A 27,498-nucleotide genomic window follows, 5' to 3' on the forward strand; every position below is an offset into this window, starting at 1 on the left:
TCTTCAACCTCACAGGCCTTGTAATGTAGGATACAGTGTTGCAAATTAGGTGGCCATCTTAAGCTGCCAGCAAAGTCGTCTTTTATCTGTTCTTTTTAAATTTCTTAAAGAAAAATAAGTTCAGGTCTCCAGCCAGTGGATTAAAGAAAATTATCATTCAACATAACATGTTGAGTGATGTACGTTTACTAGAATGGCATTTCTCTATTGCTTTATGAAGTTTCTTGCTACTATATGTGCTCCCAAACTATTATGCAGGCAAACTTGTAGGTGGTTCAGTCAAACCTGTAGCCACCATTGGTCCTCCTACATCTCACTTCCTGATAGTTTTCACCAAATGGTTCCCCTGGATCTCCAAAGCTGCTATTTCTTTAGGGGATCAATGGTCTATTGTTGTGTGATCACCACATGTGGGGTAAAAATTCATGGTAACTATGGGTCATGTTCTGCTGTGAGAGAGATAATAGGAAAACATGAGTAATGCAGTGAAGGTCACGCAGAATCTTGTGTTATATCAATTTGACATTTTGTAATATTTAAGGGGCAAAACACAAGTAAGGACCGATGTGGAGAGTTTGGGGACTTACTCATGCATGGCATCGCTGTACATAGAAGAAATCACAAGATGGCTGAGGAGCTCAGACTACTGTCTTAGAGAACCATGAAAATAAAGGAATGTAACATGTATAAAGAGATTGCAAGAAAGGATCAGAAATCAGACATCTCACCTTGGCCACTCTCGTCAGCTCATTGAACTTTTTCTCACACTCGAAAAGGAGTCCTGGCAGGTCATGGAGGTGTAAGTCATGGCCATAGCCCACCTCCCTCCAGAAAGCATAGATGAATTTCTTCATGGATTTCCTACTTTCAATTCCAAATAATCTGTTCCTCCTGTTGTATAACTCCATTAGGAGGACATGTCAGTCTGAATCCATCATGTTGGCTTCTCTCCTTTTAGTTCCGGGTGCCATCATTCTCTTCCGATTTTCTTGCTTTACCTATGTTCTCAGCAGAACATAACTCATAATCAGTATGAATTTTTATGCCACATATGGTGATCCCACCACAAAAGACCATTGAGCCCCTTAAAAAAGGAGCTTCAGAGATTCCCTTTAAGCAGCAACAGAAACTACATCTCAGTGTTGCACAGGTCTCCATCTCTCCCATCTCTATTTTTCACCAATCAGGGCCCATTTTGGGCCTAACTCTTGTCACTTTAGTATTTTCCACTTCCATCTCCAGCACATCTGAGGCATTGCTAGATTGATTTATGCAAGGTACTCATCTGCATTTTTTTTTATTGTTTGTTCTTGGAATGTCGGGACACCAGCAAGGCAATATTTATTGTCCATCCCTAATTGCCTTGGGGGCATGAAGAGTGAACCATGTAGTAGGGAACCAAGTAACACGAAGGTCAGATTGTGCAGGATTGGAAAGTTTCCTTCCCTAACTGTTATGAGTCGAGCCGTTGGATTTTTCAACAATCCAGTAGCTTTCTTGGTTATGTTCTGGTGCTCACCATCAAATTCGCAGATTTATTAAAGTCAATTTAATAATGAAGGAACAAGAATGCACAACCTTTGGATTGCTAATCCAATCTCACAACCACTATCTTACCATGTCCAAAATTTAGTAGGGTGTCAGAACTGGGGCATCATGGCATATGAAAGCTCCTCTTGCCCGCGTTTTGTCATTGGTATTTCGGGCTTCGATTGATGGCTATCTGTGAAGGGATTTCTAGTTTGTTACCAACTGAACTGAGAAACAAGGATCACAACAACAGTATGGATGGCCAATAACAGAACAATGGCAAACCCCCACTGTGAGCTCATTGTAACCTCTCCTTTATAGAAAAAAAAGGTGATTGGATAGCATGAAGAACAACTCAAAGAGGACAAAAAACAGTAAGACATGTTTTTTTTTAATAAACTAAGTGTATCACAAGTTGTTGATCCAGCAGACAAGAAAAATGTGCCACAACCTCAATGAATTTGATGGCCTGTATAGTTAGAAATATTAGACACATTTGACTTTAAAAAATTCTCCACAGCCAACAAAGGAGGTGCAAATTCACCTACACAGAGAAGCTTGTGTTCTCTCTCTCTGCATAGCAACCACCTCCTATTGAAAGCCAGTAAGGAGATAACCAGGTACACCAGAGACAAATAATAATGAGAAGGAAACCTGAACTTGTAAACTTACCATATAGTCCCTTAATGTCCAGTGTGTGACTGTTTAGATTTTGACCAGAAGCCAATGCATTATTTGATTTCTTCTTGTCAGAGCCTAAAAAAAAATGAATTGTTTCTCTCGGACAAGATCAGTTTGATGCCTTAAGCTTATATTTAGCTATATTGTAACCAGTTGGACAGTTCTGACAGTTGCCTTGTGAGTCTTCCAATGGTACCAGTATGTACTCCTTTTAACTCTTCAGGACTCTCATTATCAAGTGCCCTACCTGCTTTACTGCTTCTGGCAGTCTTTATAACTACAGGCTAAACATAGCCAAGGCAGTGTCAGAGAGAAGCATTCAACAGAAATACTAGCTGCTTGCTTTGTGCTGTGCTGCAACTAATTTGCTTCGTGTCTAATGTAAATTTAACTGCATTTGCAAAACATATGCCTTGGAGCATACATTGATGTGCCTGGTAGAAGTACGTTGGACTCTTCAGAGGGTGATTGATTCTTAGTGTGTAAATAAATAAACTGCTGTGTTTGTGCCGAGTCCTTTATCTGTAAATTTCAATCTAACCCAGTTCCACACTGTGGCTAAGCCTGCCAGAGGGCCTTCTCAACCCTAAATATGTTTCTAATTATCTAGGCTCGCAATTTAAATAAGAAAATGCAGCTCATGTTGGCATGCAGTAATATTTGCATACCAGCCTGCCATCAAAATGGAATCCAGAGCAGATAAATTGATCCATTTTGAGAGAACTTATAAATGTAAATCGCTTTGAAAAAAATGACATTTGAGATTAGAGCACTAAAAGTGCCTTGAGTACCCCTGCAACAAGGAGGCGGAGTTATCAAGAGCTGCTGCTCCTATTGCTGCCCCGAGAAATTGCTTGTGGATATTCATTGAGGACAGAAGCATGCTGTTCTGTTGTATAACTATCTGGCAGCCATTGCCTAGACTGACGTAAAAAAAATGTCCATTTGGGCAAGGATCCAGAGGGTGACCACTGTCTATTGATCCACATTCCATCAAGGGTCACTGCCATCGGTGGAAGATAGAAGAAAACAGGAGGGATCAAAAAGAAAATGAAAATTTGTCTGTAAGTAAATAGGTTATGCTGATCTCGAAGTATAGATATAAACCTCTTGAAGGACAATGTCTTCTAAATGCTAGGCCCATTGGAGAGAGAAGAGGCCAATTCCATCTATTTGGAGAGCTCGGGGCCTTTGCTGTCACTTCCGGAGGCCTACCAAAATCTTCCACATAGCGTCCCCGAGATGTGGCAATCAGTGGGCTGCACAAGAGGGAAAACAGCCGGGGTGAGAGGTGCACCGCCTAGCTCCGCACCTCCAAACCCCCACCCCGCACTACCACTTTTATACAATGGGCAGGGGAGTAATCAGCGACTGTCCTGACGAAGACAGAAGGTTGGAAATACCAGTCTGGGGGTTAAGGCTCTAGTAGGCCACTCCATCCAAATTTTCGCTCATTCTCTACCATGATTCCATTCAACATTGTGCCATATTTGCATGTATTGGTCCCGTGGAGGTGGGCTTGAAGACAGAATCGGGAGGAAATTCTCAAGTGAGGGTGTTGGGTTGGTGGCCCGAAGTGTTCCCGTCTCCGGGCGATCTTGCTGGAGGTGGGTCATCACAGGCAATAGCTACCCACCCAGCAGCAGCAGATAGTCAATTTGGATAATTAAATGCCTATTTTGGGCATATTGGGGACACCACCAGGATTCGCGGCAGACATGCCCCTTACTGAGGCCAAAGCCCAGCAGATACCTGTGGACGGCTTGCCGGTGGCAGACTGGGGAACCCACAAGGCCTCCTGTACTTAACCCCAGTGGGGCAGCCCCTCCACAGGTGGCCGAGCAGCTGTAGTCACAGTTTATTGTTAAAAGATTGAGATCTCTTCAGAGGGAACATCATGATGGAGGGGACTTCACGTTCCCTCTCCTACAGTGGCAGCATGTACCTCTGCAGGTGAGGCCGTTTTCCATCCTCTGATTAGGCCTGCAGCTCAGGAAACTGCCCTCCATCCTTAATTGGAAGGCGCTCCTGGAAGCCGCCTTTGAATTGGCCACCTCCAGAAGATCTCGCAGGCAGGTGCATACCATCAAATGTGGGGTAGGCACCCAGAGATGATTCCTGTAGTGTTTGATTGATCTGAGTTTGATGGTTTTAGTCTGTGTTCACTAGATTGATTGTTTAGGCCTCCGTGTAGAGCTAGAGAGATCAAAAGCTTCCAGAAATCAGACAGTTCAGAATCTGCTATCACAGCCGCATGCTGTTGTCAAGACTTGTGCCAAAATCTGTACGTCCGATTAGTTAATGTGCTTTAAATAAACCAGTTTGTTATTTAACACAGTGTGATATCTGCATTGCTCAGAGTTTAATCGGATATCGAAAATAAACCCAGTAACCCAGCATAAACATAACAGTTCCGCACCATGATTATTTTTAAAGGGAATAAGATTCCGCCCATTAATTGAAAATTGGACAAATTAATTTTGTCCCACATTGAGTTATTAGAGTGACTGGATGCTTGTGCAAATACTGAATATTAGGCTGCAGTTATAAGGCAGAGTGATAGCTCAGGTCTCCAGATTTCAGTTGGCAAGACCAGAATTTTATGCAGACTGCACTCTTGTATGTGCAAAGCTCCACACAATGGGTGCTACTTTTTAACACTGGGTGACGCTAAGAAGCACAACAACAAAAAGAACTCGTACTAATCTAGTAGATGTATGCAAACTGAGCAGATCCAGCTGAGCACTTTGGAAACCTAGGGCTGGATTTTCATTGCCTGCTGAGTGTGAGTATGGAGACAAGCATGATTTGAATATCGCATTCACAGAGGTTGACACTAGGTCCCGCCACCTCTGGAACACAGCACCATCTTTAAAAGGTGGCTGGCAGTGAGGGAATGGGTCGGGTGCATGCCTCCAATTGATTGTCTTTTATGCTCATTGAAGACCTCATTAACAGGCTTGTTAGCAGCAAGTTGTAATTTTTAAAGACTGGGAAAATTGAACAGGCTATGAGGGGAACACCACAGGTTGTTTAAGATGTGAACACAGCGAGGGCCATGACGGCTGATTAAAAGACTGCAGCGGCCCAAAAAAAGGCTCAGCTGCCACAGAGTGGCCATTGCTGCAGCTGGAAGACTTGCTTTTCTCAGTGTGAGTGGCAGGAATCCAGTGATGGATGTGAGGCCTCTGGCATCACTTGGGCAGCTGGGGTTGGCAGGGGAAGGCCTGGTGAATGCACAAAGCCCAGCTGTGAGAATTCAGATGGTACCAGGCTACTCTGACATTGGACAGAGTATCCAGGATGAGCTTCAGCAGATGCAACCTACTGGACAGCAGGAGGCCAGAGGAGCATAGCGGGGCTACAAAAGGAGCAAGGCACTACCCGAAACATTGGGCTCACAGTCCAAGAGTCAGCTACTTGCAAATGATACAGTTCTAGTGCCATAGGAGCTTCCCCTATCCAGGCAGAAGGTCCTGGACCTTTATGCTCTGATCCACATTGACCTGAGGCCTCACGGCCCTCATGGCAGTCCCCTACCTACAGCCATCAAGGTGTCCGTCACCCTAAACTTCTATGCAACTGAGTGGTTCCAGGGATCAGCTGCGGACCTAGATACCATCTCACAGTCGACAGCTCATCAGGCCATCAGGCAGGTTACGAATGCCATTTTCAGGAGGGCTGGGGACTATACCCACTTTGACACAGATGAGCCTGTGCAGGCACAGAGGGCATTGGATTTTGCCTCCATTGTTAGATGCTCCCAGGTGCAGGGCATCATCTCTTACGCCATGTGGCCATCAAGACACCCAGCTATGGACAGTGAGATCCATCAACAGGAAGGGCTTCCACTCCCTCAAGGTCTAACCAGTCCACAACCACAACAAGAGCTTCCTCCATGTGTGCTCTCATTTTTATGGCAGTTGCCATGACTCCCTCATCCTCCACCAGTTCACGCTGTCTCAGATCTTTAGTCCAACCCCCAAAGTGCATGGTTGGCTTGAAGGGGACAAGGGAAATCCTTCAAAGAGATGGTTATTTTCCCTTCCATAGGAGCCCCAGACAGAGGCACAGAGGCAAAACAACCAATGTCACCTGCTCAGAAGGCCAACCATTGAGCAAGCCATCGGGTTTCTGAAGATGTGATTCCCGTGACTGGACTGGTCGGATGGCACCCTCCAAACCCCTCCAGCAAAGGTCTCACTCATTATGGTGGTCTGTTGCGCTCACCATAACATGGCCCTCCAGAGATGTGTGGACCTTGAGAACAGTGAGGCTCTGGAACGAGACAGCGCACGGCCGAGGTCCTGGAGGTAAGACAGGAGGAGGAAGAGGGGGCAGAGAGGCATAACACTGAACAGAGTAGTGCCCCTGCTGCATGTCAAGGTGGCATCCTCCTGCCACCCTCCAGGAAGAGGACCTCCCTCCTCTCCCTCTTGGCCTCCAGCATTAGATCCAGGCGGGCATCGATGAAGAGAGGTTCAGCCCTGACCCTACTGCCAGATTTCCACCTCCCCTGTGACATCTTTCTTCCGTCTGGTGCTGTGGAAAGCAGATCTCTCCCTCAGGACAACCAACAGCCTCAGTGATGGCTGCCCTGGAAGTCCACATGAGCCCCACATCTGTTCTGACCCATTTTCAATTCCACTGGCTCTAAGAGGACAGGAAACCTGTCTCCATAACCATTAAGGTCCTTCCCACTGGAAAATTACATTCTGAATCAGCTTCCCACAGGAGGCAGGTTTCTGACCCAAAACCAGACCCTGTCCCTGTTTCCTGCCTCGAAATTGAAAATCCAGCACCTAGTTTCACACCAGACTGGAGGTTTGGTACACTTGGTGTATGAGGCGGCCTTCTGGATAGGATGTCACATAACTTGACAATGAAACTCAGACCAGTCTTTTGAGTGATACCAGCATGTTTCCATCAATGCATATCCAAAGCAATTTTGCATCAACACGAAAATGACAACATTACTGAAATACTAAATGATTCTGAGGTGAACTGAAGAATTATTTCATGTTAATTTCATATTTTGATCATTTTAAACAAAAGTTTTGTATAAATGAGGGACTTATGAGGTTCCTCGTGGGGTAGTTTGTTTCGGCTTAGCTGAACAGTTCTATTTAATTAGACTAAGGGGTCTCATTTCTGTATGGGTTCTCCCTTATGTACCTTACTAGTTGCAGATTTTCTGTGGCATGCCAAGCTTGTTTCTGTTGATAGAAAGGGCTCGGTCTCCCAGTGATCTGTTGACCTCCAGCTTTTACTGTCTGGTGATAATTGGATCGAAAGCACAAATAACAGTATCTGTGAGTTTCACACATGCCAGTTAGCCAAGAGTTTTGAGTATGTTTATTCTTTATTTATTTTCATACAAATATTATTTTCTCAGATCTTCTGCCTGCCTGCGATGAATCAGCTTCCCAGGCAATTTTAATAGGAACTGTAGTGTTAGAAGTTTGTTTGCCTCAGTTGGTGTGGGAGGTTTTGTTCAAAACTTTGAACTTTAGGGCAAGAGTACTGTTTGGAAGGTTAATTTTAACATCTGAATTAGTTTCGTACTGACTCATTTGAATTCCTATTATAAAACTACCATTGTAAGCAACTTGAGCATTTTGCTGGAATTGCTCAGCTGATTCCAACTCACCAAGTAGTTGTTTTAACAGCAGAGATATTTTTAAAGGGCCACAGTGATGAAGGTAAAATGTCTTGCAAAGCATTTTGTCTTATTTGTTTAAGGGTTTCTATGTAGGTGATCAGCAACGTGGTAATGTCGCTGTGACTGATGACATCCAAGTTCGATTTTCATTTGAGTTTCAGAAACGCCTTGAAGCTTTGAATTTGCTTAGTGTGACAGCAACAGATCAATTAATAGGCACCCTCTGTTATTTTATCTCAGGTGTTAACCTATTGCAAATACAGTATTGGATCAAAGCCTGTGTTATAAAAATAGATGAAGGAATTTTATATGCATGTTTGTATGCTCCCATTTCCCCATATAATTTCAAGGCTTAAGATCACAATTGAAACATAAAGGTACAGAAGCTACTTTTCTGAGCAAGCTGCTCTTAGCTATAATTAGCCTGTTCCAAAGGAATAGATAATTCACCTTTCAGTAGCTGCACAAAGATAAGTCACTCTAAGGTGTTAAATGTAAAAATAATGGTCATAATCTAAATAACAGAATATAAACCTTTCACTACAGGTGAATCATTACTCAGTTGCTATGGCAACTAAATTGTTTAATCATGAATTCTCAAATTTCTTTACAGCTATTACCTAAATCAACCGTGGGTGTTAAGAATAAAAGAAAATGTATTTTATGCCTCTTCCAACATTTTAATATCTACATACATGTCAACTGTCAATAATTGCTGTCAAAATCTCAGTGCAGCCAAGGCTGCTCTCCCCCTTCAGTCCTGCTCCTCCCTGTGTCCGATGTCTAATATACTCAAACCAGTCCCTGACTCTATCAATGCCACTTTCAGTGCTGATAACAGGGAATGCAGCTTCTGTATATTTTTGGCAGGCACTTGCACAAGAAGAGGAGAGGGGAAAGCATGGAAGACAATGAAAGGAGAAATGGACAGTAATGAAAAAGGAGGGGGGAAATCGGTGGCAGTGTAAGAGGGGCAGGGACAGGAGCGCAGTGAAAACAGGGGAATGAGGAGGGATGGATAGAAGTAAAAGGGAGAAATTAATGGTAACGAAAGATGGGGAATGAATGCAGCAAAAGAAAGAGGAATGTGAGGCAGTCCAGGATAGGAAGTTGATGATAATGGAATGTGCAAGATAATGGTTGTTCAAGAGAGGACATCAATGGCAATGAAAGAAGGAGTAATTGATGGCAATGAAGAGGGGGATTAAATGGCAAGGGGGAAATGGTTGTCTCAGAAAGGAGGGTATGGATTGCAATAAAGTTGGAAGTAACTTTTATGTAATTAATAATTCCATTCATATTATCCCAGCATTATCCTCTGGGATATTCTCTTGGGAGAAGGAATAATCAGATTGGTTGACAGGTTTTCTGGCTAATCCTCATACAGGGAAGGATTGGAAGTTTCATCATTCCAATTCCTGTCAATGCTTATGGAGAATGGAGAAAAATAAACGTGGGCAGTTAATCATCTTTTAAACTGGAGACCACAAAGTGCAGGCCCGGACTCTAAAATGCAGGAGATCAATGTCCTCAGTGAGAAGGTGTCCAGAAAGAAACAAGTAAAGCAGCCCACAAAAAGAAACAGGGCTACTTTTTAAAATTTTTACTTTATTTCCTGATGAGACAAGTCAGATTAAGTGAAAGAAGTGTGATTTATTTTGACAGTTACACTGTATGTTCACTTACTGTCTATAAAATAAAAGCTTAATGGTTAACATCAGGCCTTGCCTCACTGAAGTGTTTCTCAGTCCACTTTTGGAAAGATTGGAGAAATGCATGTAAAGGTATGTGTGAAAGACCTGATACCCAGACCACAAGAGGTCCTATTGTTTCACCCCCTGGATTATGTGAGCACATAATTACATATTGGGCACATTTCTGAGAATAAGGTGTTTGGATTGTTCATGGGGGTGACCATCACTCCTGTACTTGGGAGAATAATCTAAGGCAGACCTACAAATTGTAATACTTTTCCTTCATGGTTAAGCATCTATTTCCTTGCCCGTTACCAATTTCAAAGCACCTTGGGATGTTTCCTATGATAAACGTGTGATATAAATGCAAAAAGTTGTCATTGCACCAGCTGTACTACTAGCAGTAATGGTATATGTTCTCCCATGACATTGCTTGCAAGGAGTCTGGAATACAGAGTGATATTTCCAATGTTTAATGCAGAAATATGTAAGCTAAATGAGACAGTGTGTTTGCTATCACTGATGAAGCAAATATACTGAAACAAATAATTTTCATATAATATAATTATGTTTTACTGATATTGAAAGATACTGGTCTCACTATATAAAATGTGATATTATATGCTTAAAGTGCAAGGTAACTCTTTTGTTCTTCCCTTTCTCAAACTTCTTATTCTCAATTATTTACATTGTACCATAGTATTAGATAAGAAAGTAAATAAAATAATGAAAAGAAAGGATTAAATACCCAGATTAAATGGGAGGAAAAATTATCAAATGAAAGTGGATTAATTGGATGCATCATTTTGGACATCCGATGTTAGCGAGGTTCTTACACCAATGGAAAAAGTGGCATGTAGGTTCACGAAGCTGTTACCAGTGATTAAAGAGTTACAGCTAGGAAGAATAACTTGATAAGTTAGGGCTTTTTACACTAGAGCTGAGAAGGTAAAGGGATGATATGATGGAGATTTTTAAGATTATGAAGTGTTATGATAAGAACATAAGAATACAAGAAATAGGAACTGAAGTAGGTTATTTGGCACCTCGAACTTGCTCCGCCATCCAAGGAGATCATGGCTGATCTTCTACCTCAACCCCACCTTCCCACGTTATCCCCACATCCCTTAATTCCCTTAGTACTTCGATCTCTGCTTTGAATATACTCAACGACTGAGCATTCATAGCTCTCAACACTTTGATAAGGTAAATAGTGATAGATTGTCTTCATTGGTTAATGAAGCAAAGACAAGAGGCCATTGCCTCAAAAGTCTGCAGCTTTCTCCAATGGAAGACCAGCAAAAGGCCCCGAGATATATCATAAATGGCTAAAAATGGCTGTTTGTATCAAATCTCTGAGGTTTCTACTGAAAGGTTACAACAGAAGACTGCAAGAATCCTGTGGAATTAGTAGATACATCACATAATCAGAAATATATTAAAGAATAGGTGAGAATAACAATACTTTCCATAGACTTTGTTGCTGTGAAACGAAATGTTATTGTATTGTTACATACTCACTTCAAATATATTGTACATTTCCATTGCTATACAAGAAATATGTCACCATATAACACAAATGCTCTTAACACTTACTTGTAGAGCAAGAAATTCAGCTCCATAACCGCGCTGGAGCCAGTGTTATGGAAGCTAGAGTCTCTCAGAATGGTGGCACAGTACTTCTGGTCACTCTCGATACAGCCCACAAGGCACCCCACTCTGAGAAGGGCACTAGAGTGGGCATACCGGGCATGCGCCAGAAGCATCCTAACTGGACGGATCGTGATGTCAAACAGATGTTCCAGCTGAATTGACACACGTTCTTGAAACTTGGACCATGTAGATCCACTGAATGCATGCTCTATCCACTCACAAAAGAACATGTGTTCAGCTGCAAGAGGGAAACCCAACAGCACTATTTAAAGGGAGAGCAAGCACGGATCTCAAGACTTCCGTCTGAACTTCAACTGCAGCACTAAGATGTTGGATGGCTTCTGCTTGTGCTGCAATGGAAGCTAAGGCAGCAGCTATCAGATGCTGCATCATGGGCAGGTCTACAAGTGTTGTCATGGAGTTGGCCACCACTTCTACCCTGGAAAGGATGGGCTCCGAGCTCTGTGCAAAGCCCTGTGCCACACTGGAGCCAGACTCCTCCATAATTTCATTGAACTTATTGCAGCGCTGCTGCCAGGTCCTCAAGGTCATATTCTTTGCATTGAATGCCCTGGCCACTTGCTCCCATTTCCTTTGCAGGATGATCTTTGAGGGCCTCCTGGCCCCTTTGCCCCCACCACCCAGGCCCAAACCCCACGGAAACATGAGGCCGATTTTTTAAAGGCTTGCTGAGTGTGGGAAAAGCTGTGAGTGCAATTTGAAGATTGTGTTCACAGAGGTCAGCACTGGGACCCTCACCTCCGGAACGCGATGCCAATTTTAAAGGGATGGCGGCAGCAAGGTTGGGTGCACGCCTCCAATTAAGTGCCTGTTGAGCTCATTAAAGAGCTCATTAAAGGCTTGTCAGTATCAGTTCATAATTTTTGAAGGCTGGGAATGTGGAGGACACCATGGAGGTAATACAACAGGGTTGTGAAGATGTGAAAATGAGGACAATGGGAATGGCTGATTGACATGTTTCAGAGGCAGCAAATAAAGCCCAGTTGCTTCAGATTTGTCTCAGTGTAGCTATTGCTGCAGCTGGAAGAGCTGAATTTTTCATTAGTATGTGGCAGGAAACCAGAGGGAGATGTGGGCCTGCTGGCATCACAGGGGCAGTTGGGGTTGGCAGGGGAAGACCTGGTGAATGTACAAAGCCCAGCTGAGGGAGTTCAGATGGGAACAGGCTACTCTGACATTGGACAGAGCAGCTAAGATGAGCTGCAGCAGATGCAACCTCTTGGATAGCAGGAGGCCAGAGGAGCACAGCGGGGGGAATGCAAAGGGATGAAGGCACTACCCAAAACATCAGGTGCACAGCCCAAGAGCTACCTGCAAATGACAGAGTGCTAGTGCCAGGAAGACAGTCTCAGTCCTTTGTGCTCTGATCCACAATGACCTGAGGCCACATGGCTCCCATGGCAGTCCTCTACCTGCAACCGTCAAGGTCTCCGTCACCCTGAACTTCTATGCAACCAGGTCGTTCCAGGGATCAGCTTTGGACCTAGGTGGCATCTCACAGTCGGCATCTCATTAAGCCATCAGGCAGGTCACAGTTGCCATATTCAGGAGGGCAGGGGACTACACCCACTTTGACACAGATGGGCCTACGCTGGCACAGAGGGTATTTGGTGCAGCCTCCATTGCTGGATTCCTCTGGTTGCAGGGGATCATCGGTCGCACCCATGTGGCCATCAAGACACCCAGTGACCGACCAGTGGGATCCATCAACAGAAAGGGCTTCCACTCCCTTAACATCCAACTAGTCTGAAACCACAACAAGAGTTTCCTGTATGTGCACTCGTGTTGCTGGCAGCTGCCATGACTCCTTCACCCTCTGCCAGTCGAGGCTGCCTCGGTCCTTCACTCCATCCTGCAAAGTGCATGGCTGGCTCCAAGGGGACAAGGGAAATCCCTTGAAAAGGTCATTACTGACCCATCTGTGGGAGCCCCAGATGGAGGCACAGAGGCAAAAGAGCCAATGCCACCTCCTCAGCCAGCCAACCATTGAGCAGTCCATCGGATTTGTGAAAAAATGATTCTGGTGCCTGGATCGGTCAGTTGGAACCCTCCAATAGCCTCCTGCAAGGGTCTCTGACACTGTGGTTGTCTGCTGCGCTCTCTATAACATGATCTCCAGAGAGGTGTGGGCCTTGAGGACAGTGAGGCCCTGGAAGGAAACAGCCCATGGGGGCAGGAGAAGGAGTTAAGACAGGAGGAGGAAGAGTGGTGGAGAGAGATAACATTGAACAGAGAGGTACCCTGTTGCATGACGTGGTGGTCTCCTCCTGCCACACTCTGGAAGAGGATCTCCCCCCTCTCCCTCATGACCTCCAGCATTCAATCCAGGCAGGCATCGATGAAGTGAGGGTTAGCCCTGCCCATATTGCCTCCAGCTTCCCTGTGACATCTTACTTCCCTCTGGTGCAATGAATGCAGATAGAGTCATAGAGTCATACAGCATAGAAACAAGCCCTTCGGCCCACCGCGTCCATGCCGACCATAATGCCTATCTATACTAATCCCACCTGCCTGCATTAATTCCATATCCCTCTATGCCTTGCTCTTTCAAGTACCTGTCCAGATGCCTCTTAAATGTTGCTACTGTTCCTGCCTCCACCACCTCCTCAGGCAGCTCAATCCAGATACCCACTATTCTTTGTGTGAAAAATTTATCCCTTTATCCCCTTTAAACCTCCTCTCTCTCACCTTAAATCTATGCCCTCTAGTTTTAGTCACCCCTACCATGGGAAACAGACTCTGGCTACCTACCCTATCTATGCCTCTCATAATTTTATATACCTCTATCATGTCCCCTCTCAGCCTGCTTCGCTCCAGGAAAAACAGACCCAGCCTATCCAATTTCTCTTTATAACTCAAGCCCTCCAAACCAGGCAACATCCTTGTGAATCTTTTCTGTACCCTCTCTAGCTTAATCACATCTTTCCTGTAGTGCGGCGACCAGAACTGCACACAGTACTCCAAATGTGGCCTAACCAACGTTATGAACAACTGCAACATGATGTCCCAACTCTTGTACTCAATGCCTCGGCCAATGAAGGCAAGCATGCCATACGCCTTCTTCACCACCCTGTCTACCTGTGTTGCCACTTTCAGGGAACTATGTACTTGCACCCCAAGGTCTCTCTGCTCAACAACACTCCCCTGCCATTCACTGTATATGTCCTGCCCTGGTTTAACTTCCCAAAATGCATCACTTCACACTTGTCTGCGTTAAATTCTATTTGCCACTCCCTTGCCCACTTTCCCAGTTGATCTATATCCTGTTGTAACCTTAGACAACCTTCTTCACTGTCCACTATACCACCAATTTTGGTCTCATCTGCAAACTGATCTCTCCCTCAGGACAACCGGCAGCCTCAGTGATGACTTCCGTGGAAGTCTACATGAGCCTCACACTTGATCTGACCCACTGCTATTTATAAATGGACAGGAAACCTGTCTCCATACCAATTAAAGCCTTTCCCATTTGAAAACTGTAATCTGAGTCAGTTTCCTACAACAGGCAGATTTCTGACCCAAAACCAGACCCGGTTCCTCTTTCTCGCCTCCAGAATGAAAATCTGGCCCATGATCTCTGCCTTCCTGTTGACCTCCATCACTGCCTCCAGCTCTGCATCCGTGTCCTCGGTTCCCTCTCTCTTCCCTGATATTTCATTTTTACAGATCCTACTTGCAGCCAGTATCAGTACAAGCAGTCAGCAGAGGCTTCCATCCAATGAGTGTAGCTCCCCTTTAAGAGGACAGGCTGCCTTTAAGAGGAGCAGACTAGCTGCAGCACATGCTATCAGTGCATGCTTCTCAACCCTGCTGCTAAGCGCAGCCAGCCAGCAGCACAGGCCCCACTTGGCCTGATGCTACAGTTGTTTCGATGAGGAGGCAGCACAATGCTTGTGTGCTGTCTGCCTCAACAGGAACAAGCGCAGACAGATCACGAATCATGACCCTCACCCCCAAAAAAGGGCCTTAACTAATTATTTCATCCATTGTGTATATCAGATATCCACATCAACTGATATTCCAGTACAATGTAAACAAACCCCCTCCTGTCATTTGAGACTGAAAACATTCAGCACTCCTGGTAAAGCTGGCTTACCCTTTAACTAACAGGTTTTCTGTGATGAAAGTCTTTAAGTGTCCCTCATCTTTTTTTATTCTTTAAGTAATTAAAGTGCTCTCCGGCAAACATTTCCATGGAGACGCTGTTGGGTATTTTTGGTGCTTTGCTAAGAATTGACAGATGCTAGGTTAAAAAAAATGGTCATTAGGGGAAAAAGCCTGACAGATGCCAATTTTGGAGAGTGAAAATCTTCTAGAAAAAAATTGAACCATATCTTAAAAAGGGTTATTTGTACAATTAAATATGTTACAACATATACAAGATAGACAATAGGGAATGGAAAGTTCCAGACACACAGGGAGCATCAAGATACTGAGGTTATACAACGAGTGGCAAGATCTCATCACTTTTGTGTGGCACAGTTATATGAGGAATTACTAGAATTTTTAACTAAGCTCCATTGGGTACATTTTGTCTACACTAGGAGAACTAGCATTTTTATACTTCTCATTACACCATATGTACTTCACCACTTCCTGGCTTTAACCAATCACCAGCTTGGAAACGCCTTGAGTTGGGATTGAGCATTTCCTGAATGAGAAACAAATACGACGGCTTTGACCAATCGTCAAACAGCTGTTATGAATTTCCAAACACATTAGATAAACACAAAAACATTTAAATATACTGTGAAATGAAACTGACTCATAGCAATTGGCAAGAAGCATGCAATTCCAAACTTCATGTTATCACATGCAGGTATGAGGATGTGAAAGCACTTTGCATAAATTCAATATGTTGGAGAGACAGATCTTATGATCAGAAATGATATAACCATTCTTTGTTTTTCTTACTCCAAATTTCTGCCTGACTCTTAGTGGATAACAATTCCATGGCAAAGGGCAAATTTTAGTAACTGTTCAAGCGTTGGTGCACATAATAAGTGTTGGCAAACTCTTCAACCATAAGAGGAATCAAAGAAACAGCCAGCCCTCCTCACTCCAAAGTTCACACACTGTGCAGCAGGAGTCACTGGAGAGAAATCAGGAGTGGAAACCATAAATAATTTTCTTCCTCCGCCCAAACTCAGGAGCACTGTTACTAATTGTAGTGCCATAGTGACACCCAGCAGTATTGTATCCGTCATATCCTACTGAGATCCTGCAAAGGATAAGGAATGGGGTGAGAAAAGAAAAGAAAAGTGAAAAGCTCACTGTTCTTTGTTGTGAAAGTAGTTGGTCCCAAAAGTCTATGGCAGAAAAGCACAGGTAGTTCTCAGCATAATGAGATGTATCCTCCTGGGACCTCCACTGGTGATCTGTCAAAGTTTACAGGGTTGGGGCAGGATCTTGTTTTGCATGGTAATGATAGGTAATTGTACCAACAGGGGGACATCTAAGGCATCTGGCCACTGAAGAGGCCAGAAAGACCTTCTGGAAAATGGCATTCAAAAGGGAGTGCCTGGACTCCTGAGGAAAAATATGTCAACTATCCTCAATAACTACCTTAGAAATGGGAATGCACGGAAAAAAATCGCAAAGAATTCGGAGGTCCTTTTTTGGGACCAAGCCATGAAGCTGCTCACTACCCATGTACATTTGATCTTAACATGTTGTCCTTTCCCCAGTCCTCACCTTTGGCCCGTCACCTTTACATTGGTAACCTTGGAGGCTCTGCCATTTATAAAGCCAAGCAGTAAATCCTGCACTGAGCTAGGACCCAGTATATCTCTATCACAGCTTAAATGAATTGAATTTTTAAAAATTTGTTCTTGGGATGTGAACAACATTGGCAAGGCTGCACTTATTGTTCATTCATAGTTGCCCTGAGAGGGTGATGGTGAGGTTTTTTATGCTACATCCCTCGTGGTGATGGTGCTGCTACCATGATGTCAAGTAGGGAATTCCAGAACATTGACTCATTGACAATAAAGTATCAGCAATCTATGTGATTTGGAGAGGAACTTGGAGATGGTAATGGCCCGAGGAAATTGCTGCTATTTTTCTCTTGGTGGTAGAAGGCACAAGGGAGGGAGGTGCTGTCAAAATCACCTTGGTGGTTTATTACATTGCTTCCTGTGTGTGGTACATACTCCAAACACACTGTGAGATGGGTTTTATGTTCAGTGGAAGGAATGCCAAACAAGTGAACTTCTTTATCCTGGAAGGTGTCAAGTCTCTTGTTCCAGGCAAGTGATACCATTAGAATCTTCTGTCACATTCACCACACCATCCTGGTTAATGTTAATCCCTCAACCTGCATCAGTAAAACAAATTATCTGGTCAATATCACATTGCTGTTTTTGGGAGCTTGCTGTGCACAAATTGGCTGCCACATTTCCTTGGTTAAACAGCAAATACCCTTCAAAATGTTCCATTGGCTGTAAAATGCTTTGGGATGTCCTCAGGCTATGAATGGTGTCATATATATGCAAGTTCTTTCTTCTGTCACTTAAAACGTTGAGGACCCAAGAGGTGAACCATTGATCACAGAGTACCCAGCCTCTGTCTTGCTCTGCTGATGTAGTCACTGAAACATTTGATCATTCCAATGCACTTCTGCTGACGTCACAGTGGATGTTCTCTGGAAGGGCTGCAGCTATAGGGACCCTGGTTTTCTTCTTTGTGGATACAATAATTGTGAGAAATTATTATTTAAAAAGAAATCTTCAATAAACTCTAAGAAAGTGGAAGCAGTAATAGAGCTTCAGCTCAGAGAAACATTCATTTCAACAACAGAAAGAGGCAAACAATATGTTCTCATTAGGAGCCTGCTTTAGTGAAAGGCAACTTTAGTGAGATCTAGTTTGAGCTCTCTTTCATTCAGGGTAAATGGAAGAATACAGATTTACCTGCAATTCCAGGACTCCAGGACAAACCACCCTCTCCCGCCCACCCCTCCCCCACCCCCACCTTTTTATGATTATTCAATAACAATTCAATTACAAACGAACTTGTTACATCACGAACATGACATGGGCGATAGATTTTCGTCTTCTGTGTATTAACAGTAATCTGGCGAAGTGGATCACCTGTTGATTATAGCACCCATCTGATCATTTTATTGTTGATTAAAATCCATTCACACAAATTTGCCCAAGCTGTTTTATTTCAGCAAATACAATTCTTACGTGCTGCACGTTATGCAGTGAAATTACTATTAATAGGGAACATGTTGGAAATTGACTGAATGAAAATAAAGACTGGATCTCAAAGGGTTTTAATTATTACTAGTTGATCTCATGCATCATTGCTTATGGGCAGCCTGGGAGCACAGTTGTGAGGTTTAGCTGCTAACCTGGTCTGTCCCAGTGAAGGTCACTTTTCAGGTTCTCCATGTGGAGAAATGGTCTGAATAGATTGTGGAATATATCAGAGTTTAATCGCTGTTTGACATAGAATTTATAACAGAGATAGGCCATTTGGCTCAATTGATCCATGCCAGTATATATTCTCCACATGAGCCTCCTCTTACCCTAGTTCGCCTAACCCTATCATCATATGCTTCTATTTCTTTCTCCCTCATGTACTTATCTAGCTTCCCCTTAAATGCATCTTTACTATTTGCCTCGACCCATGTGGTAACAAGTTTTACATTCTAACCACTCTCTTGGTGAATATGTTTGTTGAATGAAATGTGCTGATCGCCAAATGTTTGTTAAAATTAAGAAGCAAAAGCAGACGTTTTTCTTTTGAAGTAATTTTGGCTCTGTGGTGTTTTTTAATGTCATGCATCCTCCTGAAAATATAATTTTTCATGTATCGCCAATTTGTCTGTTGCTGCCATAGCTCCAAAATGCCAATGAGCCTGACATCTGTCAAACATAGAGTCATAGAAAGCCATAGAGTCAATTACATCACCCAAGGAGGCCAATTGGCCTATCAAGTCCATGCTGGTACTCCATGGAGCAATCCAATCAGACCCACTCCCCTGCTCGATCCCCAAAGCCCTGCAAGTTTATTTCCTTCAAGTGTCTATCCAATTTCCTTTTGAAATCCACTTCCACCACCCTCATGGACATCGAGTTCCTGAAGAAAAATCTAATAAAAACTTAATAACAATGCGATATTTGGGCTCCTCCAGTTCACATAAGTAGTAAATGCTTAACAACTGCAGCAACAATGTTCTGATGGAATTAAGTGCCCAGACAGGTATCTGGAGGAGATCACGATCAGGCGATAGCGATGGTAAGGGCAGGGGATGTCTAAGGTTTCTTGGGCAAGCCTGGAGGAGCATTCCATCTGTTCCTGGCCCATTGGAAAACCAACAAAAATTTAAATTACCTACTTTCCTAGGCCTTTTCGGCCCCCACTTCAATTTGCTGCCAGGTTTCACTGGTGGATCTGGTACTGTGTGTGAGCAGGAGTTAACTTGCTAAATGTGTCATGGGACCCTGACTTCACATATAAATGATGCCCCTGCCTGGCTGCGCTGGGGGCCTTCCCTGCATCAAAATTCTGCAAAGTTAAAATGGCAAAGGTCATCACCATTTTCAATGAGCAGGCAGGGTTAAAATTGAGATTAAAGATTCTACTTAGCTTGTACAGCTTCGCATCAACTCATTGCCTACCAGGTGGTTATATCTTACCTCTAATATTGCCTTATGTCTTTTTTCACAAATGTCTCCCAGTTCTATGAAAATTATTTTGCCCTGGCTAGAAATGCTGACAGTCGCATACTTCAGAAGGACATGTGGTTTGCCAAAGTAAAATATGCACTTAATTAGCTTAGTTCCACTGTTGCCCTTTGGCACACAAGCTAGCTTAAGGCAAGCAGAAGAGATTCTGTAACTGACAAGCTGAATGAGTGAGCTTGTGTGTGAATCAAACCTGCACAATTGTGAGATGAGGACCTACAGGAGCCTAAAGCTTCAGAAATATTTTTGGCCTGTACACAATTCAAACTAAGTGGAAAGATATACATCAGGGCATTATTGTTGACAAAGGTTATAAAAACTGGAAGGTAGAATATAAACTAAAACTACAATCCTCATAAGGACCTTCTTTATATTATATAGTTAGAATATACTATGAGTTTTCTGACATATTAAGAGGCTTACCCCATAAATAAGTGGGAGTTAAATTGGAAAACGGGCTTGAGGAGCACGATATGAGGTTAATCTGCTCATTGCGATGTAGGCAACACGTTAAATTCAAGCTGCCTGCACATTTAAATGTTTGCCAGTGCTATCCGCATTGTTCATTGGCTTAAGACACTCCTTAAAACCAACCTTTTTGACCAAGGTTTTTGTCGTCTGACCTAATGTCTCTTTACTTGGCTCGGTGCCATATTTTGTTTCATAATGCACCTGTGAAGCACCTTAGAAAGTTTTATTACATTAAAGGTGTTATCTAAGTATAAGTTGCTGTTGTTGTTGTTGTTGCTGCATTCATCGTGAGTGGCTGGCACTACTTAAAGGTAGCCTGCACCTCTTAAAGGGAAAGTGCATAGTGACTGCAATAAGTGGTGCAAGTTTTTTGAAAAATGATTCTGGCTCTGATACTTTGAGGAATGCTGAACATATGAGATAGAAAGCACCAAAGATTTCTGACAATGCATTGAAGGTCTTGGTGCAAGAAGGAGAGGCATCCTGGGCTGGATTTTAAATTCTGATTGGGGTCTGGATTGGAGCCGGTCAGACGTGCAATTTGGCGCTGTCGGCCTCCATGCAGGTTTGCCACCACGATCCTGACCATGAACCATTTTGAATGAGGGCAGCTCAGGGTCAGATTGTCTGACCATCAGGAAGTGGTAGGCAGCCAATTCAGGCCAATTATTAATGTCCCATTCCTGCGCTGATTGGAATTTCCAATCAGCAATGAGGACAGTCCACGGCAGGCTCGGCTATTTGGCCAACATGGTGGGCACAGAATGGGAGATGGGGGAGGGGATAAATGGATCACATGAGGAAGGAATTCCGCCCCCCCTCCCCCAGATTTATAATGGCCCCCGGGCCACAGCTGCGACCACTGGCCATCCCCTGGAGAGGTTGCCCCTTCAGGATCATGGTCAGGTAGCTGTGGCTTTCTAAAACACCAAAAAAAATTACCTGGCCTTCTCCCCCTCTCTCTCCATCTTCAAGTCGGCAGTTCCCACCTGAGCCAGTGGGGCTGTCGATCACTGAGTTCTGAAGGGCCTTTCATTGGCCCTCCAGCATCGGGAGCCCATCTGCCATCCCTGATTGGGCGGCGAGCCCGTTCTCTGGACTTTAATTGGCTGAGGATTTTAAAATTCTTGTCTGCATGCTTAAAGCATGCCATGCTGGTTGGGGGCCTGGAACCAGTCCCCATTTCCAGTTCCAGACCCCAATTAAAATTCCAGCACCCTGTATTCATCGGGGTGAGAGGGCAGGAGCAAAATGCCCTCCAGATATATGCCCATAAGGCAATGGGAAGAAGTTTAATGATCTGACGTGAGTTGTCAAGGTGAGTAAGTTCATCTTCAAATTGCATAGCTTACCAATTGCACCACTGGCATCATTGACTGCTCAATTCAGTACACCTCCATCGCCCACCTACCAACAATTCCTATCAATCAATATTCAAATATCTGCTTTACCTCACACTCAAACACGTAGCACATTGCAAATCTTGCACTCACAACTCACAGTTCCCATGTACTGGCAGCTATTCAACCATAACAGTGACATCACTCAAACATATTGCAGGACACTCCACTGACACATTGCCCTCTTTCTTGCAGGAAATGTTGGAGCATAGCAGCAGGCAGCAGCAACGAATTGGAGGAGGACAAATGTGCCTGCATGTATAACCCCCATGGAGGAGACAGTGCTGGTCATCATGGGAAGGGGCATTGTTGAGGTCGTGGTCACTGGCAGGGGTGGAGGGATTGGTGATGAGGGTATCTGCAGAGATAAATTCCCATTCTCTCTTCCCACTTCTCCCTCATCCCACAATCTCCCTGACTCACAAGCTAAGGCTAGTGTAAGCCTGCACTTTTTCCTTTTCTACATCACAATCCAACCCTTGTAGTAGGTACCCAAAAATTCCTGGCTATCATTGTAGGCTTGCTGTGCACATGTGCATGGGTTCCCGTATGGAGTCATGAACTATGTCATGAGTGGATGAACTTGTCATTCGATAGCCAGCCTTTGACTTGCTATGGTGGGTTAACTACAAGTGGCACCAAGGACTGCCATAGAATGAAGGAATTACAAATGCTGTCAGAATAACAGGCAATCACCTGCATGATGAGATGCCTATGGTCACACACTGGCTGCATATTGAAGAAGTAAAATCCCTTTCAGTTCATGAAATGGCTGACTGATATGAGGAACATGCAATGAACGTGCAACCAATGGCACACTGCAACATAAGGAAGTCTGCAAACCATCGTGCCTGCTCAAGCTGCTTGTCTGTAGCAAGAGGTAACAAGAATAAATGGTTTCTCTGGGTATAGAGAGCCTCAGTGGCATCCATTATGCAGCGGTGCTCTGCAAATTGTGAGTTGTTGCTAATAGCTCTCTGGAAGGGGTTTGAAACATTGCAATTAAGAGCCAATGGCTCCTTGGATGATGAGAGAGATAGAGATGATGATGAAACAAAAAAGAGGCTGTATGATGCATGTCAGGTGAACTCATCAATTGAGAACCAAGGTTGGCTATGCTTAGGGTAGAAGGTCACCTGGTCTGGATGGCTTGCATCCCAGGTTGCTAAAGGAAGTGAGGATAGACATAGCTGAAGGGCTTGTCATCAGCTTCCAATCTTCCCTTCATAGGGGGGAGGTGCCACAGGATTGGAAAGTGGCAGAAGTAACACCCTTATGCAAGAAAGGGTGTAAAGACAGTCCTAGCAACTACAGACCAGTTTAACATTAGTGGTGGGTAAGGTTTTAGAAACAATAATTAGTGGAATATCAATGGACACTGAGAGAGGTTTGAGTTAATTAAGGATAGCCAGCATGTATTTGTAAAAGGCAGATCATGCTTGACTAATCTAATTTAATTTTTTGATGAAGTAGCAGAGAATGTTGATGGATATCGTCTATTTAGATTTTAAGAAAACATTTGACAATGTACCACATAAAAAGCTGGTTAACAAATCTAAAGCTCATGGAATGGGAGGGTCAATGTCCAGTTGGATAAAAATTTGGCTAGAAAACAGCGAGTCATAGTAAATGTTTGCTGATTGGAGGAGAATGGTAGACAGTGGTGTTCCCCGAGGGTCAGTGCTGAGACCACTGCCTTCTTTTGCTATATATAAATGACTTGGATCTTGAAATACAGAGTAGAATCTCAAAATTTGCTGATGACATCCAAACTTAGAGGTGTGACAAACAGTGAGGATGATATGAATTGCCTGCAACAGGACATAGATAGGCTAGCGGAGTGGGCGGACAGGTGACAGATGGAATTTAATACTGACAAGTGTGAGGTGATGCATTTTGGCAGAAGGAATACAGAGAGGTAATATATACTGAATGGCACAGTTCTAAAGACAGTATAGGGACAGAGGGACCTGGGGGTACTTGTGCATAAATCTTTGAAGGTGAGAGGACATATTGAGAGAATAGTTAGTAAAGCTTATGGGATCTTGGGCTTCATAAGTAGAGACAATAAGGACAAAAGCAGGGGGGTTATGCTGAACCTTCATAACACTCTGTTTAGGTGCCAACTGGAGTATTGCATCCAGTTCTGGTCATTACACTTCAGGAAGAGTGTGAAGGACCTTGAGCAGGTGCAGAGGAGATTTGCCAGAATGGTTCCAGGGATGGAGGATTATAGTTACAAGGTTAGGTTGGAAAAGCTTCTCCTTACAACAAAGGAGATTGAGGGGAGATTTAATAGAAGTGTACAAGATGATGACAGGCTTACATAAGTTAGACAAGGAAAAACTGTTCCCATTAACAAACGGTACAGGCACTAGGGACTCAGATTGAAAGTTTTAGGCAAAAGATGCATAGGGAATATGAAGAACCACTTTTTTTATGCAATGGTTGGTAATGTCCTGGAACACACTGCCCACAAGGGTGGTGGAAGCAGAGACAATCAATGACTTCAAGAGGAAGTTGGATGGTCACCTGAGAGAAATAGACTTGCAGGGCTATGGGGATCGAGCAGGGGGATGGTACTGACTGCATAGCTCCATGGAGAGCTGGCATGGACTTGATGGGCCAAATGGCCTCCTCTGTGCCATAAATGACTCTATGATTCTATGCATCTCAGACCCCATTTTTGTGCATTAGGTGGATGCTACAAAAGGCGCTACATTGCCCAATTTAGCCCTCGGTGATTTGAAGAGAGCAGGAGTGTCCAAAGTTCGATTCTCATTCTGTGCTTAGTTAGCTATGTCAATAGAATGTAACAATTGGCCTTAGTTCTCTGGGTAATGCCAGCCTGGTTTCTCATTCCTTGATGCTATCAAGTAACTCTACTGGAAATGCACTTGTATGAAGGTTAGGAAAGGACAGGATCAAAATCACAGCTATCATACCCTCTCCTCCTCCAAGCAAGAAACCTATTGCCACTCACAAATGAATAATGGCCATTTGGGTACCACCCAGGAACTGTACCCTAGAAATTTATTTTTTCATATTTTGATCATCACTCAATGAAGTTCCAAAAGAAAGGTTGCCATTGTTATTCCTTCATTGTGAAAATTAGAATACACTTGCTGTCAGCTACAACATCTAATATCTGTAAAATATTGATCCAAAATACATTTTTTAAGCATAAGTGCCCAACAATATATGCCACACCACATAACAGTGACATTGAGGTATCTTACCTTTCCTTTTTTATCCCTTTCCTCACTTGAAGATAACTGAGGCTGTGGTAAAATTCCACTTCTGACCACGTGTGAAGCTAAACAATAGGGGTGAACTCATTTGTTTAAAAAAATGAGGGAATACTTCTTTTTCTTCCAGGATTGATGTCCCACCAATCAAATAACATTGTCACAATTTGGCCAGTGGAATAGATAACCGACATTGTCCCACTGCTGATTATTTTGGGAGGCATTTACAGCCAAGCAACATTCAATTTTCAACCTCACCAATGCCGTTTCTAGTCCACAGCACAATGTGGGAGCCTTGGCTGCTGCTTTTTCTCTTTCCTGCCTATGAATATGGAGGATGACTGCAGCATCCACCATCATCATTGGTGAGGTGTGTAAACCAGACTAAGCTTTTAGAGCTCAGTATCATACCACATGGCGCACTCACATAGCACCAACTGGGAGGTAGTAATCTCAGCTCTCTGTTCAAATGATGACCAACTACATAAACTCTATTCTTCTTCTGTTTATGATATCATCTGATCTCCTCCACGATAATTACTCACAGATATCGATTACTTTCCACAACATGTTGACAGAGCGTACTTGGTACGAATTTAGATGGCTGCATTAGGTTGTATTGACATAGCCTTTTAAAGGTCCCTTGTGATAGGCTGTGGTATTGCAGCACAAAGCCATTTAAATATTTATGCACTGAGATGCCTCATTACTGCTTTAGAGGCCAACTTGGGTTGTCTTGTGTAGAAATTTGATTACTTAAATGAATCATTCCAATTTATAACAAGTCTACATGTATTTAGCCAGATCCAAAAGATCACTTACTCCACGTTATTAGTTGCTGACCAGCATAAGTTAATCCTTAAGGACATTCGCTCGCCTGAAAAGGGATGTTGAAATTAAGAAATGAGGCACTGCTGAGGGCTGGTGAGAAAAAACATTTTGTTCAGCATCCACAGAGTGATTTATTTTCAATCTTCCTTGCAAAAAGATTGCCATCTGCCAGAAAGCAGGGTTCTGCCAACTTCATCCTGCGGGTGTTCCCAGGAAAGGTGTTAGAAAGACAACTCCCCCATAGAAAGATGCAATAGTTAGTCCAATGTATTTCAATTCTAGAATTGGCATCTTTCCTAGAAATTTTACACTAATGAAGCTACCCCACTGGATCAGTTATTTGCTCAGAGCAGCAAGATTATTTATAACTGTATGTAAATACACATATCACCCCAAAATGTGACTATTCATGCTTTATATAATACATTTGATGCTGCAAGACTATTCCTTATTATTGATTTCACTTTTTGACTGTAACGTTTTGATATTTAGCTCCACACACCTGTAATAAAAACAAAGCAGTTTTGCCATTATTGTTAAGCAGTTTTGTCCAGTATTGTTTTCTTTCCTCTGGTCATGGGATTAAAAACCAGGTTCCCTCACAGGAAAAGGCCCATTTTGTTTCAAAACAGCAGCCCCAGAATATAGACATTGAGAATAAAATTATTTTTGTATGATACCAAATTGGTAACCTGCTTTACAAGTCACCTGATTGAAATCAATGGGAAAGAAAATTGGGTGGCATAAAAAACTGGCTGGTGATTGACATCACCCATTATGCGCCACTGTCTGAAACCAGTTTCACCTCATTGTTTCTCTACCCAGGTGTCAAAGGTAGAGGCAATTTACTATACTGTATTCGCTGCTCGCAATGCGCTCGCCTCTACACTGGGGAGACCAACGCAGATCAGGTGACCACTTTGCGGAACACCTTCCCTCAGTTCGCAAGCATGACCCCTAGCTTCCAGTTGCTTGCCATTTTAATTCACCACCCTGCCCCCATGCCAACATTTCTATCCTGGGCCTGCTGCAGTGTTGCAGTGAACCTCAACGCAAGCTCGAGGATCATAGGATCATCGGAAGTAGGAACAGGAGTAGGCCATTCGGTCCGTCGAGCCTGCTCCACCATTCATACAGATCATGGCTGATCATCTACCTCTATGCCACTTTTCCCCACTGTCCCCGTATCCCTTGATGTTGTTAGTATTCAGAAATCTATCAATTTCAGTGTTGAACATGCTAAATGCTTCCACAGCCCTCTGGTGTAGAGAATTCCACAGATTCACGACCTTCTGAGTGAAGAAATTCCTCCTCATCTCAGTTTTAAATGGCCTGCCCCTTGTTCTGAGACTGTGTCCCCTTGTTCTAGACTCACCAGCCAGAGGAAACATCCTAACCATATCTACCCTGTCACGCCCTGTAAGAATTTTGTAAGTTTCAATGAGATCACCTCTCATCCTTTGAAACCCTAGAGAATACAGGCCCAGTTTCTGCAATCTCTCCTCAAAAGACAATCCTGCCATCCCAGGGATTAGTCTGATGAACCTCCGATGCACTCCCTCTATGGTAAATATATCCTTTTTTAAATAAGGAGACCAAAATTGTACACAA

Source organism: Heterodontus francisci, chromosome 6 (genome assembly GCF_036365525.1).
Source record: "Heterodontus francisci isolate sHetFra1 chromosome 6, sHetFra1.hap1, whole genome shotgun sequence".
In the NCBI taxonomy this organism is placed as follows: domain Eukaryota; kingdom Metazoa; phylum Chordata; class Chondrichthyes; order Heterodontiformes; family Heterodontidae; genus Heterodontus; species Heterodontus francisci.